The 16,390-nt window shown below is 35.4% G+C and overlaps 2 long non-coding RNA genes across 3 annotated transcripts; both read right to left on the minus strand.

The window, feature by feature from the left end:
• Window positions 1-233: 233 nt before the first annotated feature.
• LOC122836813 lies at window positions 234-2,340 on the minus strand. Its single transcript, XR_006371616.1, has 3 exons — window positions 2,073-2,340; window positions 1,702-1,865; window positions 234-327 (listed from the first exon to the last, which is right to left on the minus strand). It is a non-coding gene; the product is annotated as an uncharacterized LOC122836813 (long non-coding RNA).
• A 7,091-nt stretch (window positions 2,341-9,431) lies between these two features.
• On the minus strand, window positions 9,432-15,768 carry LOC122837192. Of its 2 annotated transcripts, XR_006371730.1 has the most exons (4): window positions 15,734-15,768; window positions 13,570-13,708; window positions 12,302-12,348; window positions 9,432-9,833 (listed from the first exon to the last, which is right to left on the minus strand). It is a non-coding gene; the product is annotated as an uncharacterized LOC122837192 (long non-coding RNA). The 2 variants fall into 2 exon arrangements; XR_006371731.1 differs by lacking the exon at window positions 12,302-12,348.
• Between the last annotated feature and the right edge of the window lie 622 nt (window positions 15,769-16,390).

Raw genomic sequence — 16,390 nt, forward strand, 5'->3', positions numbered from 1 at the left:
CTTCATTTGAAATGTCCAGGTATCCCTCTTCTTTAAGGTAGTGTAGCACGTCATAATAGATGCATGTTACAGCCGTCCACAGATCTCTCCACAGTCGCTCAGTCCTTCAATTATGGAGTAATAAACGATTAAAAACTGCCCTTCAAATCTCATCATATTGAAGACCACACAAAGCTGATGTTACTATAGACATTCAAAAGCATCACATATTGAAACTTGTCATTTGTACAAACCTTTGATTGTGCACACTCTTCCCAGATATAAAACTGCTTCTTCCTGCTCCAAACGATCACGGAGTCTATCAAAAATATGATTCAGCAAAAGTTCCTTGAAAAGAGAAAAAAGAAAAAAAACATTTAAAAAATTGTCAGTAAAATAAAAAAGTATTTTGACATCAGTAGGTCAGCATTGAGAAGTCACAGTAATCTAAATTAAATTATGATATTTAATCTAAAATAAGTTAACAGATGTACTTACAAGCATATATTTTCTTGAAAATTAGTTAAAATCAACTGAAAAAACAAAGGCGGTTGTTTATAGTGTTGCTAGGTAACAGAACGAGGTTTTAGGCAAAGTAAAAAGAATGTAAATTAATATTGTATATCAACAATTGTCAGATAAGAGAAGCAGTATTTTGGATGATGTAATGAAGTCACCTGAACAATACGGTAGCTGATCAGAATGGGGTTGTGGTTATAATTAATGTCGGAAAGTGTTCACAGCCCCTCTTTGAAGCACACAAGGCAGCCATATTAGCAGTAGCATCTCCTGAAAAATTACGACTTTACTAAGACTGCCTGTCTCAGTCTCACCTAAGACAACATACAAACAACCCAGAATGTCGCCACCCATCAGTTCTCTTTAAAGATTCTAGACTTGACCCAAGTGGTATTTCTTTTTGAAATAAAACGGGGGAAATTGGACGTGGGACAGCGGGGAGGGGCTGAAGGTGCTAGGAGATAGCGAGATGTAATATGCCGGCACTACACGGTGTAAGATTAACAACGGCCCAACCCGTGTTTTAAATCAGGCTTTAAGATAATGTATCAAACTTCATGCACAAAATAAAATATACTATATGTAGCACCGGTATCACACCGCTAACTGCGCCACTGGACCAGTTCTAGGCTCTAAGGAGTGGGGAGCAAGAATAATAACACCAGAGACCGCTGCTTTAAGTGAAAAAGGCCGGCAATTTACTGAATGCAAAACACACATATAAAATACAATACATAAAACCAAAAATACTCTGCAGATTCTTAATAATGAGGAAAATAAAAAAATGGGGAGAAAAGAAAAGTATATTACTCTTCCTTTTTGCTCTTTAGTTCGCCTAGGTTATTTTAATTAGACTAATTTGAGTTAATTAGACTAGTTTCTTTTCCCTAGGTTGCACCTATTTTAAGATTACTATTTTTTCCTTGAGTTAACTCATTTTCCTTTCTTTTACAGGTAGGGAACACCTTCAACACAATAAAATCAAAGTGGACCACAATTACTCAAATCACATTCAGAAACATAAACATATGAAAATCAAAGTATGACACTTTAAATTCAAGTTCAGGTCCAAATGTAAATCCAGATGCTCAGTTCAATGAAAAGTTTCAGTTTGATTCAGTCCAAAAAGATAATAATTCAATCAGTTCTCAGTTCAGTTCAGTTCTGTTCAGTTCAGTTCGAACTAGTTCCTGATTTTCCTACCGCTCCGGCAGCGGATCACCACACGCGGGAGAATCCCTCCCTGATGCAATGGAGAAGATGAATAGAATGTCTAGGTCTGGCTCGCCATCTTGAATCCCGTCTGTGAATGTGCACGCCCGCACAAGGCAGACCAATCCTCGCTCCGACCGACAAAAAAACCTGACCTGTGTAACAGGCCACAAACACAATAAAACTCTTTTTAAATCCTTAAATTATACAAATAAACTCTTCTTCATAAACTCAATACATTAACTGGATAACAGTTTATGGCCAGCTTTTTCTTCAAAGTCAGCTACGTTTTAGCGTTAGCTCTCCGCCAAAAGAAAAAGTACAACACGACAAAAATGTAGAAAAATAAACACAAAACTCACCAAAACCGATGTAACTTGGTTCTCATAAAATCCCCGTCAGTTCCCGACCAGGTAAATTATGTTTTTGTTTCAGTATAATACTAACTTTTTCTGCTAATTAATCACCGCTCTATTTCCTCCGACTCCTCCTCTGCTCTCTCCCTCAGGTCTGCGTACTGCAGCGTCACCCAGGCACCACGCCTGTAACGCTCTTAAAGGAACAGCGACACTATTTTCTTGTCAACAGACTTTTAATCAACTATTTATTCCTATTTATGTCAGATTTTAACATGGGTTACATATAGAAATATGAAAGCATTAAACTCACCGTTGGGTTTGCGTTCGCCTCCATGGTCGCCAGCCTGGGTGATGCTGGTATTTCTTCAATATGACGGTTGTGTCACGTGATTAGGTGGATGTTGGAATCGGACATCCATTGCTAATGTCTGTGACCTGAAGTAACCTTGGCCATTTTTACAGCGAATTTTTAGACGCTGAATTTGAGACAGCGAATTTTTAGACACTGAATTTGAGACGGCGAATTTGAGCAAGTTGAATTGGAGGACAACGAAAATATTGCATTTGAATTTTGAAAAGTTGAATTTTTTATATGCTGAATTTTTTAACACTGAAAATTTAAACTGTGAAAAATATATATATTGAAAATTTGATCACTTTGAAATAGGAATGTGAATTTTTTTAATAACTGAAAATTGCAACCATGTAAAAAAAATTACACCGAATTTTTTTTTACTGCAAAAATAATGACATTGAATTTTTTTTTAGGTTAAAAATATATTCTGAATTTATTTTAATACTGAAAAAGTAAGCACTAATATACAACATTCAAATTTCAGAGGTATTTTTTATTCAAATTCTGATGGCACATATTTACTTCCATATGAAAAACAAACCAGATAATTTTGAACAACGCATGCATTTCGTTAATAATCTTGAATTAGCTGCAAGGCAATGTGTGGCAGAGGACTCAACTCTTGTAGTGATCTGTATTTCTGCGACAAAAAAAATATTTAAAACCCTCATGAGTTTTAATTAAACAAAACACGACTTCAGTGCAGACTGAGGAATCCCTGTTGTGTGTTCTCTCACTTCCTGCATCTAGGATATCTGAGTGACTTTAATGGCAATCTAGATTTTTAACAGTTATGCTAAAGAAAACACCATAGCAATCATGACTACTTTAATCAGTTTCATCTCTATACAAGAGATGCCTCAGTAAGATAACAGAGCTGAAAACCTCTACAAGCAACAACTGACTGACCAAATAGTATCACTGATGACCTGGATAAGCTTAAAACTAGTACAAGTAATACATTAAAGGTCATACTGTGCAAAACCCTTGAGCCAGAAAAGTAAACAAATGAAAAAAATAGAAACAAAAGAAAAAAAAATGCATATAAGACAGATTTTGAAAGTCTTGCCTTTCCTGAAAGAAGTAAAGCCATGTTTCAGCTTCAGTTATAAGTCAGTTGTTAGTAAAGAGGATTCTGAATCTGTACTTTTGCCCTTTGTTAAGGTTAATTATACAAACACAATGGCATTTTCCAACTAATCAGAGAGGAAATCATCCACAAAACCAGAACCATTATCCAAAAACATTCACGTTAGTAGAGAAAAGAGTGAAAAAAGCATACAAGTCTCAAGTAAAATGTTCCAAGCACTATTAAGATTGGAGACTGGTGCTTCAGCTTAAGGTTGGAGTCAAAGAAACACTGTGTTCCTGTTCTGACAAGGGAAGAAAAACAAGAGAGAAGATGAAAATGTACTTGTCTTTTGTTAATGTGAAGCACTTTGTGTCAGAATGAGTCCTTGGAAAACAAACTCCATGCTTCTGTAATCTATAGAGCCAGGTAACAATTTGGTAAAAAAAAACCAAAAAAATAAAACAAAGTACAACATGTCACCAACAAAATTTATTCTACAAATAAAAATATTGAAGAATCAAATGCTAAATTTGAATTGACGCTACAAAGTTTAAAAGTTCAACTCTGCAGTTCTAGTTTGCCATGTGGCAATTATTTTATTTAGCACTGTCATTGTAGAAGTGATATTCACCCTAGACTTTACCTTTAAAATCCTGAATGGTCACATAGCCCAGCTTTTGCAAGGTGCACGATCTGTGCATATGTAGACTTTTGGATAAAATTGAGGGTTTTAAAGTTAGGATTTGAGATGAAGATGCAGTTTTCTGTGCATCTAAATTGATTTATAGTCTTGGACTCTGAGTTCCTGGTCAGATATGACAATACAGACCCATCAGATCATTAGAGACCTTTTCACTCTGTGTTTCTAGGGTCAGAACCAAACAACAGAGACAGTAGTTAGTATTTTTCCTTTTCAACTCTGAAACCAACTCCTAGAAAATCTAAGATTCATAATTCACACAAAAGCAACATTACATGAAAACATTACAGTTTCCTTCAGCTTTCTTGCAAAGGTAAAATATTGTTTTATTGTGTCTTAGCTTTTAGTTATTTTAAATCATGTCATTTTAATATTTTTGGAGGAGAAAAATATATCAGGGTTGTTCTTTTGAACATGTTACTTCTGAGATGGACCTCAGATAAGCAGAAGACAATGAATGGATGGAAAGCAGTAGATAAAGTAGTTAGGGAAAAGAAGCAACTTGTGAGGTGAATACATGAACTTTAAATCCATGATGTAATAAAAAAAATTTGCTTCGTCTAAATGCATGAAGGTATTTCTTGTACGAGAAAATTGCCCTGCAGGATAAACAATACAATGCAACAAATTGCTGTGTAGATCTTGTTTGCCCATACTTCCTTTTCACAAATAACACTGTTTTCTTGTTGAATTCTTATGTGGTATTTGTTTGAGTATTTTTTATGCATTTTGGTTTGGATAAAACTGATGTGCCCTCCTGTAATAGGCTGGAGTTTCTCCCTCTGGGTACCTTTAGATTATGCATCTCTGTTTTGTGTAGACTCATGATCAGCTAACCTGAACCCTATGCATCCTTTGTTCTCATTCTGGTGTTTTCTCCCCTAGTTTGTACAATAAATCCCTGAAATCATAAACATTTCTGCATCTGTTTTATGGCTCAGTGGCAGGAGCATGAAACACAGAAGCACTAACAGTGTCTGGCTCATGTGTTGTGGATTTGTTATGGGTTTTTGTGTTGAGGTTTTGTTTCACTGCAGCAGATGGATGTAAAACAGGAAAACACAGAACCGTAAAACTGCTGGAAGTTTTTACACCCAACTGCTGCGACAATTAGAAGCCAAATTATGGTGCAGCCATGTAAAAAAAACTACGTTATCACTAAGAGACTGTGTGTCTGTGTTGGAAACAATTCTTCTTTTATCAATCTCATTGACAGAAAGTCTAGTCTGAATGTTTCACATTGAGGATTCTTTTGTCAGAGATGAAGTAAATTGCCTTTCTGGTGTCGCTCTGTGTAATTCCTGGAGGTTTTCCACATTATGGCCATGTGAAATCCTTTCCCTCCATCTCCTCTTTCCTCCAGATGATGTTGTCAGCCTTCTACTTCTCGCTTTATGTCCTCCAACACACAAACCCGGAGCCATAAAATGAGAGCAATAACGACATTTTACAGCACAGCAGCTGTCACTGTTTTCTGGGATGCCTCCTCATTTGGCAGCTCAGAATCTCTGTAATGTCATTCTGTCTGTCACTCGCTGTCTGGGATGGAAAGAGCAGACACATTTTTACAGACTCGATTCTTTAGAATGTGACAGCTCTATTTGCAAAAGCCCTGCTGACTTACAAACTAAAATGTAAAGACCTTGCTGGGTAGATTTTTTTTCTCAAAATTGCAATGTGACATTTTTTACTGTCTCAGTTTCAAGGTATAATGAGAGAAAAAGCTGTAGAGATAGGGAGATCTAGATAATCTAGTGGAGGGATTCAGATTTTGCTTGGTGTGTGAAGACAACTACTTCTGCATTAAAGAGCCAATTACCGAAATATGTTAAATATTTAAAAAATCTTCTTTCTATTCACCTGGTCATTCATACTAAGGTGATGCTAAGCAGTTGGCCAGATTAAAGCTTTATGATGGAAAAAGACAAAAACATAAAATCTATCCTGCTATAGTGTCCTGAATAGTACATTTTGTTACTGATAGAGATCTGAGTCATTTAGAAGGAAACATCCAAAGATAGAGTCACAATCTCATACTTCATTAAACTTGATAAAAAATCAAGTATCTGACCAGGAACTCAGAATCCAAGACTATAAATCAATTTAGATGAACAGAAAACTGCATCTTCATCTCAAATCCTAACTTTAAAACCCTCAATTTTATCCAAAAGTCTACATATGCACAGATCGTGCACCTTGCAAAAGCTGGGCTATGTGACCATTCAGGATTTTAAAGGTAAAGTCTAGGGTGAATATCCCTTCTACAATGACGGTGCTAAATAAAATAATTGCCACATGGCAAACTAGAACTGCAGAGTTGAACTTTTAAACTTTGTAGCGTCAATTCAAATTTAGCATTTGATTTTTCAATATTTTTATTTGGTTAGAAAGCTTTTGCATGTTTTAAATGTGTATGTGTATGCCTGGAAACTTGGAACCAGAAAGAAAACTGTTCCCTCTTCCATCCTTTTAGTTATGACTTTTTCTCACTTCAGCCTGCATCTTTCTCAATGTTAAAGTCATGGGTAAATTTTTTTATTTTTATTTTAAAGCAGAAAGCCCAAATCCACTCAACAAACATGGAATCAATTAGATCAGAATTTGTGAACAATTAGCCAAGCAAAAAGTGGTTGTGACTGACAGTCCAGGACTGCAACAACAGCAATCAGGAGTTTAACCAAATTTGAGTTTTACAGTAAATCATTTTCAAACAATAATGTGCTGTAGATGTACACTTTAAATAAAAAAAAATTCGACCTCTTCATATTAAATTCCTGATGATTCCTGATTTACTGTAAAAGAGGAAACATAACTGGGATAAAATGTTGCCAGTGTTTCCATACTGGACATGAAATGTGTAAAATACATAACTAAGAAACCAAGGAAGTAGTTTTATTCTGTCTATGCATGCAGCAAAGAACAGAATGGATTTCTTTACTCCTCATCTTACTCAGAGCAACATATGGTTATTAGTGAACCCCTTCTCTATTTCAGCTGAACAGACAGCAGGAATTACATAACGGCTTTACTCACTGTCTATTTACTTCATGTCCAAAAGCAGTTCACAAACACAGAGCCTTGTTCATGTTTGCAAAGATAATGAAATGAGCTTTGTAAGCTGTAGCTTACCACAGCTCATTCAGATGAGCCTGAGTTAAAGCTGCAGCACAGGTGAAGACTACCCAATGAGTTCCCAACAATACATGTGAATATTTAGGATTTTTCTTTCGTTTGGAACTTTCTGCAAGTGTCTCTGCACCAAAAGTGCAAAGATGCTGCTTTGAGATTTCTCATTTTATTTGATGCTGTTTTTTTTTTTTTAATGACTGAATTAAAGTTGCTCTCTGAACCAGCAGCGACAAAACTGGAATGAAGTGCAGGAATAAACCAAATGATTCAGCTCAGTGGGGTGAGTACTGCTGAGCTGTAGAACAGAAACGGCAAGCACGTGAAAACAAAATCATTCCCTAGTAACACAAAGAGGCAATTCAGCAAAGTTATCTTTAGCCTGTTAGAGGCTTACTGTACAGTTTTGCTACTGTAAACATAATGTGTGTGGTGTCTCTGCATGACTGCCCTGTTTTCCTCCATCCCCAAAACCACTCAGCAGTCACCAGATGTCCTCTGAGAAACAGCGGCCAGAAATTACAATTAAGTTGAAGTCTGCAGAGTCTGTACAATATTCTGACAGAAAAGGAGGATGAAAAGGAATTTTACCCAAGCTTACGTTTTTGTTATTGTTCGTGGGTTTAATCTCAGATGTAGTTGAGACCCAGAATGAGAACATGTGGAGAAATATGTGCACAGGGCATTGGTAAAAGTGTGCGTGTGGGCATTGCAGCAGAAGGGGAATCCATCATTGTCAGGCTTCTATTGATGTGGATGTCAGTCAGTGAGGACCAGTCACACTGACGCGCACCACAAAAGCACTCACTGTAATTAGACACGCAGCGAAATGCAGGTACTTTCTGCCAGAATCTTTGACTACAAACACACAAGAATACAAATTTGTTGGTACAACAGTGACATCATTCGCATCACAGTGACTCGAAGAGCTTTTACCTAAATATTCCCACAGCTGCGTTCAGTCACTTTCTACAGCGCCATATTTACCATGCAGCATTTATTTCATGAGAGGGTGTGGACTCTGAATATGTTGCAAGGGAATATAAAAACATTGAATAAGAGACAAAGGACAGGTTTTCACTCTTATTTATGCAATGCAAAGTGGTGATGTAGAATTATTTTTACAATCAATACAACAAATTAATATTAATGTTATTGATTCTGACTAAAAAAGTAAAATCTTTGCTTTTCCTTCAGCTTTTCTTATGAACCAAATTTGATGCTATAGATACTAAATGGATCAATAAAACCTCAAATATTGGAAGAATTTCTTGGAGCAGCCACAGGTTGGAGAGTCTGGAGGAGGATATCCAACTGTGAATAGAAAACGTATATGAAGAAGGGTTTACAGTTTTAAATTGACCAACTCTGCCTTTTAATTGATGTATTTGTAGCTACATCAATTAATCTACTCACCCATTTAATAAATTTGAATTTTGCTAAAATGTTTATTTTTCAGTAACTTAATTACAGACATGGATGTTTGGAAACATTTGCCAATTAGGATGAATCTCCACTTACAGGTTATGAAAATAGAATATTACATCATTACAAATATATTTAATGTGGAGACGTGAACTTAGTGAAAAGTGTGTTTAATGCCTGCTTAAAGATTATTTTCAAAAGATACTTTTAATCTGACAAACAGGCTTCATCTGAACACATATTCTAATTTATTAACTATGACTGCATGTTACTAAATGTTTTTTATAATCTATCAACATTTAGCCTGAGGGCTAATACAGATTTCATTTTATAGTCGTCCAATCTCAAAAATGTCTTTACGCTTTTTGTGAATGCTAATTTATAAATCTTAAACATATTTAAGCAAATGCACCACATATTTAAATATGAACACAACGAATTCAAGACTGGGAAAAAAATAAATAAATAAATAAAATAAAATAAAAAACTCTAATGAGAAATACCAAGTTCTAAATCACAGCTAAATGAGCTTATTATTGAGTTTGAATCTAATTGAAGCCATTGTCTCCATGTTAAAATCATGTTTATTCATCAACATGCAGGAAGTAAATGTTAGTTTGAGAAATAAGACAAAATAGTGTGTCTGTGACAAAGTTATATATTCTTCGTGGTGTTGTCTAAATATACATTACAGTATAAAGATGAGCTTTTAAAAACAAGCCTGCAGTCACGTTGATATTAATTTTCCTACATTGAACTAAACACAATAGTTTACACAGTTAAATTATTGTGGAAATATGCTCAATTTCTCCAGGGGATATGTTTAATGGGTTTTTGTTTATTAAATTAAATGTTAAAGAATACAAAATGCCATTTAAAGCATAAAAAATAGGATGTGAGTGCCATTCCATCCTCAGTGACTCATAATGTAAACAAGGAGCTTTACTTTTTGCGTTTCATATGTTTTCTTCTCTCTTTTAATTTGAGAATAAGATTAGCAGAAGGTTTCCTTAGTTTAGCTGCTCATCTCAGCCTATGGATACATCTGTTCCACTCTGCCCCTCGGGAATACATCTGGGCTTCGGCCTTTGTGGGATGAAACACAGAAAATGGGAATCAGAGAATGAGCAGGAGAGACAGCAGGAGGACGAAGAGGAAAAATCACTTCTGCTTTGATAGGCCATACATGTCTGGTCCCCGACATCAGAGGCTTAATGTGGCTGTAATTCAGATGAATGCACCAGCAGTTTTTAACTGATGGACTCTAACTGACCCGATAAAGTTGAAAAGTAGTCACGATATAAATTGGAATAATTAAAGCTGCAGCACATTTCTTGTGCTTTGTCAATCTATAGGGGCAAGGATTTGGTTAAAGCCAATGTTTCTTAACCCTGGTGTGTTTCCCTTCTGCCTGACTTTAATGAATTGGTGATTCACAGGCTTCTGATGCACTTTATGGCAAGTTGAAGAGATAATACCATCCTTTAAATCAAGGGTGTTGGACCAGCAGCACATCTAGGACGACAGGATTGAGAAACATTGATTTCGACTCATTTGTAGTGGAGAGATGGTGCTATGAATTGGAGAAAAGTGGGTGTGCATCATTTGATTTCTAGCAAGTAAATGCATTGATTGCACTCCTGTTTTAATAGTCAGTGAATACATGCTAAATGCTCAAACATGTGCATTGGTGAGAGAGACTGTCATCTAAAATGTGACTGATTTTAACAGAGATGGATGGATGGATGGATGATGGATGGATGGAAAGACAATCCACCTCTTGCACACAACTTAACTTTTCCCTGCTGTGTTATTAAAAAAACATGAAAACAACTAAAATATTAGAGCACAATGACCAAATCAGCTCCACAAACAGACCTTAGACTTGTGGTTCATATATTTTTTATCAGTCAGTTTTCATTTCTTATCTTTTACTCGTCCATTCTTAAACAGCTAAGTCAAATGTAATTACACCTTGCTCCTGGCAATAATACAAGCCGACTGGCTTCATGTAATATTCATGTTGTCTAGCATGATGTGCTGGATTTTTAATTTAGAGGTCATTTAGTATTCACACTCGGCTACCAAAGACACATAGGTGTGTATGGATTCATCTGCATGTTGTGTGTGCTAGTATATTTTTTGTGTGTATATGTACAATATGTAGAGAAACATTTATGTCCCTCTGAGATTTTCATTTTTTTCATTTTTTTTTTTTTTTTTTACCTGGAGCCATATGGCTTGATATTCTGACTCTTGTTAAAAGATGTTCAGGTCAGTGTTCTGCTAATCTGCACAGTCTGGTCAGCCAAATAGACTAAATAATTTTTTATTTTTTTTTCTTGGATGCAGTTTGTTTAGAAGCAATTAATATATAGAAAACAAAAGTATTTTAAAAAATGTTTTGATTTAAGTTTGGCTGCAATTGAAATCTTGGACTCATTTTATTGGAGGTCAGACAGTTGCTCTGGCAACTCAGATTTTTTATAAAGGAACTGGTGAAAATATTTTGTTTTCCCTGAAGTCCTTCAAGCCAAGTCACCGTGACCCAAGGAGTTATAGGTCAGGGTTTGCTGACTAATTTTTTTCTTGTTATCTCATCTGACCAAAAAAAGGAAAAGTAAGTAATGCCATTGTGCTCCATATATAAGTTTTGATAGCATATTATTTTAAATGAGGATTTGATGCAAAATCAACTTTGTTTTAGCTTTAAATTGTGTTGTACCATCATTCCTCATCACAAATTCATTCATAAATGTTTGAGATATCCTTGAATCTCCTTTGGCAATATCTAAGGGTTGCTTAAAATCTTGCTCATACAGTGTGCCGCTCATTTACCCAAATCTCCAACTTGGAGCTTCGGTCTCCAGCCGAGCTTCTGCCCCACAGAGAACCCCTTCCCCATAACAGCTCCATCAGACTAGCGGCAGCAGCAATTAGAAAACACATGTTGGAACTGTGTGTCCATTGAGCTTATCATACAAACTACATCTCAGTCTGTAAACAGCATCATGGTGAAGCATTGTTGTAATGTGCAGGGGGAGTGTTGTAAAGTATAGGAGGCTCTTAAAGAGACAGAGGCCAATTACAGCCATCATGCAGAGTCAAACTTTTTTAAGTGGTTTTTGATACAGCATTTTCATAACTGATAAAAATGTTATTTTATAGAACAATCAGGTAACATAGTTGATGGGCACTATGTTGCTGGAAAATATATACGGTAATGCCTCCCCTTTTTCAAACTGTATTCTGAACAACATTAGCCCTAAATATACCCACATGCCCACTAGAAAATCTGGAGCCTTAATGTATATATGCAAAATGTAAAATAGGAAAGTTATAATAGCTGTTTGAAAAATAGCAAAACTGTAATACTGGCTTTAAATTGTAGAAAATACATCGGTTTGTTGTTGTCAACATGTCAAAAACACATCAAGCACAGTTCAGCAATAAAAAACAGCAGATTTTCTATTCCTAATGTTTTTATTCTCACACTGCTTTCACATACAAACGTCCACTGACATATTAAAGCTTCAGCTTGGATTCATACTTACTTGGCCTCTCTCTCTGTCTTTGCCTGAAGCAGTTCAGGTGTGGATATCTGTGAGCATTGAATGACACCATAGCAGAAAACATGAAGTGCTGCAGGAAGCTTAGAGGAAGAACCTGTTCATCCTGGTAGAAAGTCAGACTTTTATACATGGTCTTGGATAAGAGCCCTGTATTAGATCACTCTGTAAATAATTCAAACAGTTCAAGTTTGATTCTTGAACCCTTCAAGAACATGAATTATACAGAGCATAAAGTGATCCATTTGACAGGACATTTTGAAATGTGAACATTCCCAACTGACTTCAGTTTAGGTTTGAACTTCTGACTTTAATCAGCATGAAGCATGCATACTTTTAAGTTTCATTGTGGTTTTTTTTATTAGTCTTTTTTAAACAAATAAATCAAATATTTGACAGAAATCTTAGATACAATCTGAACAACTTCAGTGCATTTTATCACAGTCTTTATAACTTTCTCTCTTTCAACTGTGTTCTGGTTTGAAAGCTATATTAATTTTAATCTACATACAGGAAAACATAAAAATGTATGAAAGCAAACAGTAAACACAAAGATAGCAGAGAAATTAGCTAAAGGTTGCCAAAGAGCTGTGATGATACACCTGGATCGACCAAATCTTCTACAGCTATCCTTTTTGACCAATCAAGACAAGTAGTGATAAAGTTAAAATTCGGCTTTAGAAATTTAAGATTTACATTCTGAGTTGGGAGGCTGACAAAAGAAATGTCTAATTTTAAGCTTAGAGACCTAACAAACTGCCACCCTACTGAATGCTTTGAAACTACTTTGTGATGAGCCTGGCCTACCTGCAATTCAGTTAGTTTATAATATGTCATTGTTAAAAAGTTACTTCAAGTGGTAATGTAGAAGAATGAGACTTAGAGCAAAGGGCACTGCTGTCCATGCTAATTACTATCAACAACATATTAAAATATTCTCTGGTGAGAGTGGTTATTAATTTAGAGCAGGGGTATCAAACTCCTGCAGTTTTTAGATGTGCCATAGGTACAAAACACTGGAATGAAATGGCTTAATTGCCTCCTTCTTGTGTAAAGGCCTGCTAACGACCTAATTATTCTATTCAGATGTGCTGCAGCAAAGGGACATCTAAGAGTTGTAGGGCAGTGGCCCTCCAGGACTGGAGTTTGACACCTGTGATGTAGAGAGATCAACAGACATCACCAATTTCTTTTTTGTGCTGACAGAGCACAAAAAACGTTAATAAATGCATTATAAAACATTATTTTCCTACCTGTTAAACCTTATTCAATCGAACTCTCACAGCGGCCTCAATGGCTTGTTTGCTGCCTGTTGACTTGACGATGGAGCCAACTGTTGTAGCCAAGGGATGAAGTGTGCTGCGTCCTCTACCTTCAGCTTTAGTTCCTTCCCTGAAATCCAAAATGTCAGTTGTTTTAAAATGTTTATCCTGTGGCAAATAGGGGCTTCTAACAGAGAGACAGTTTTCAGTGGGTGAAGCAAAATTGATCCTTTTCACCATTTACTTTTCTTGAATCGTAAATCTTACACAGATTATTGTCATGTTAAAAGTGCTCACTAAATCGCTTTTCCATTTATAGTTTCCATTCTCAGTAAATTGGAATATATCTTCCAATGATGTTCATTTGTCACATTATTAAGGCCACAGTTCTGTATTAAAAATACTTTTTAATGGTCTGATGTTATATTTCAATCTTCTAAAAAATTAGAAAGTGAGAAAAATAATGACTTTTAAGATAGCTGATTTTCTGAAAAATAATGTAAAGTTTTTATTTATTTGTGTCATATTTTTAAGACTGTGTAAGATTTGTGTTCTGGTTTTTCCCATAAAGTGTCTTGCTCATTAAAAATATTTTCAAAACAGACCAAATGTTTCTTTAAATATGTACAGATTCCATCTTCCAAAAGTTGCTCTTATAACTCATCTGTCCATTTCCCCTTTTCCTCCTTCTGCCCTAAGCGTAAAAGCTGTTGCGTAAAGTGCAATGTTAGACCCCCCTGCCGCTCGTCGATTATGATTTTCCTGGTAGAGCTCTCAATAACTCAGCAGGCCCTCATGCACCATGAGAATGCAATTAGGTCGACTGACAACTGCATTTTTCTCCTCAGGAATAAAGTGTCGCGTCCCGTTGGTATTAATCTCAAAGGACGTTTTCACTGATGTAACGAAAGGATGCCCCCCTGGTGAGCTTGCTGCTGCCGGTCGCTTTCATGTAACAGAGAGGCAGGAAGAGGATCAGATGAGATTGTGTTACTAGATTTTTTTTCTTCTTTATCAAAGAAAATTTTTGAAATTGAGCCAGTTGTACTTAACAGTTGGCACAAACTATACTAAAGGCCAAACTGTCTTTTTTTTTTATTTTTTTTTATTTTTTATAAATGCTCAAGACATCAAAAGATAAAGTTAAAAGAAACTTCAAGAGCAAGCCTCTTCAAAAAGACCAATGTACTATTTCTCAATTCCAAGCAAAGTGATTCATGTCTGCACCAAAATTTTACTAGTTTTCTGTTCTGCTTCACATCTGCACATAGCTTCATAAAATTCAGCAATCTAGTATTTAAAAGTCCCACTGAAAGGAAAACACATAAAAGAGATTTTCACCTTGATTCCAGCTTCGATGCAGGACAATAAACTTGACTGCAATAAAAAAGTGCTGCCTTGGAGACACAAATCTCTGATGAGCAAACTTTGCAGATAGAAGCTCCATTTACATTTTAATAGAGCTTCTTCCTGTACTGTTTGGAAAGTATAACATGCATATTTATTTACATCTGCATATATAAAGCACATTGCTAACAAAATAAGCAATGGCATATTTTTATGTGTTTGATTATAGAGAATCTATTGAGTTATTCAAGGCGAAGTTTTACATCACACAAAACAAGTACTTGAAATTTGAGTATATATAGGCTGCGTGTTTGTGGTGCAAATATATCTTCAGTTGCTTACATTGTACTGTCATCTTTAGTATGCTATTGTTTTTCTTCTCTAGTGGATGTGTTATGCTCAAAGCCAATTACAGCTAACAACTGTAGCTGGTGTCATTAGTGCATCTGAAATAGCTCATTTTCAGAATCAGCTAAATGAGTTGGGAGGCAAACAAGAAATTCTACTCTCTTGGATAGGTCTAGGTTTAGAAATTATACTCTTATATTTTTCAAAGAGCAATATTATGCTTTGTGTATTCAGTGGTACATAGAATTCACAGAGAACATTATTATTTAACCCCAACACACTTGTTAAGCACTGCTGTTGTAATTTTGCTTCACTCAGTATCTGGGTGTGTTTGTGATAACATTATGTTGTAGTTTATATCTATGCACATGTTTTAGTTCAAGCTGACACTTCTAAATGTTTCTTTTTTTTGTTTCAATGTTCATTTCTAGCAAATTATACTCAATTTAGTTTTACTCACCATTGTTTGTCCCTTTTAGATGCTGCAGCCTGAGCAGGTGTATGGGAGGAGCCGGCCCAGCATTTCCTGCTTAAATTGCTGATGTCATCACTGGGTTCTGCCAAATGGAGGTTTTTTGCATTGTATTGTTTGTTTTTCTTCAAAGTAACCTTTTGAGTTGTCCTGTATTACATGTATTATGTTTCAGACAATTTTGTTATGCAGATACGTTTGTAAATTACATTAATAAACTTATTTATGCATTTTGTTTAGATTTTGTTGTTTGGTTTGAGCTGTTCTAATATGGTATGGTCTAATGAAGTGCAGGTGTGTTGCCAATTTGATATAGAATCAGTAAGATTCCGATGGCTGTCAGAAACTAAAAATGCTAAATAATAAAATTGGGCTGATGCTGTTCTCTGATCACCTTTGACTACATTTCCTCTGTGTTATTATTATTATTATTATTATTATTATTATTATTATTATTATTATTATTATTATTATTATTATTATTATTATTATTATTATTGTTGTTGTTATTATTACTACTACTACTACTACTACTACTACTACTACTAATAATAATAATAATAATAATAATTTATTTTTTATTTATTTTTTATTTATTGCCGTGGTTGTTCACACTTCCAAATATATGCGACTTGTATGTGTTCT

This window comes from Gambusia affinis, linkage group LG09, assembly GCF_019740435.1.
Source record: "Gambusia affinis linkage group LG09, SWU_Gaff_1.0, whole genome shotgun sequence".
In the NCBI taxonomy this organism is placed as follows: domain Eukaryota; kingdom Metazoa; phylum Chordata; class Actinopteri; order Cyprinodontiformes; family Poeciliidae; genus Gambusia; species Gambusia affinis.